Below are 883 nucleotides of genomic sequence, written 5' to 3'. Positions count from 1 at the left end.
TCCTCTTGAAGACCCCCAGGGTAGGGGAGAGCACCACCTCCCTTGGGAGCCTGTTCCAGACCTTGGCCACTCTAACTGTGAAGAAGTTCTTCCTAATGTCCAATCTAAATCTGCTCTCTGCTAGCTTGTGGCCATTATTTCTTGTAACCCCCGGGGGCACCTTGGTGAATAAATCCTCACCAATTCCCTTCTGTGCCCCCGTGATGAACTTATAGGCAGCCACAAGGTCGCGCCTCAACCTTCTCTTGCGGAGGCTGAAAAGGTCCAGTTTCTCTAGTCTCTCCTCATAGGGCTTGGCCTGCAAGCCCTTAACCATATGAGAGGCCCTTCTCTGGACTCTCTCCAGGTTATCCACATCCCTCTTGAAGTGCGGCACCCAGAATTGCACGCAGTACTCCAACTGCGGTCTGACCAGCGCCCGATAGAGGGGAAGTATCACCTCCTTGGACCTATTCGTCATGCATCTGCTGATGCACAATAAAGTGCCATTGGCTTTTCTGATGGCTTCATCACACTGCCGACTCATGTTCATCTTGGAGTCCACTAGGACTCCAAGATCCCTTTCCACTTCCGTGCCACCCAGCAGGTCATTCCCTAGGCTGTAGGTGTGCTGGACATTTTTCCTCCCTAGGTGCAGCACTTTGCATTTCTCCTTGTTGAACCGCATTCTGTTGTTTTCTGCCCACTTGTCCAACCTGTCCAGATCTGCTTGCAGCTGTTCCCTGCCCTCCGGCATATCCACTTCTCCTCATAGCTTTGTGTCATCCGCAAACTTGGACAGAGTACATTTCACTCCCTCATCCAAGTCACTGATGAAGACATTAAAGAGTATCGGTCCAAGGACCGAACCCTGTGGGACCCCACTTCCCACACCCTTCCAGGT

The sequence above is a fragment of the Alligator sinensis genome, unplaced genomic scaffold (genome assembly GCF_000455745.1).
Source record: "Alligator sinensis unplaced genomic scaffold, ASM45574v1 scaffold23_1, whole genome shotgun sequence".
Classification (NCBI taxonomy): domain Eukaryota; kingdom Metazoa; phylum Chordata; order Crocodylia; family Alligatoridae; genus Alligator; species Alligator sinensis.
The sequence above is the reverse complement of the archived record's forward strand: the minus strand, read 5'-3'. Positions refer to the sequence as shown.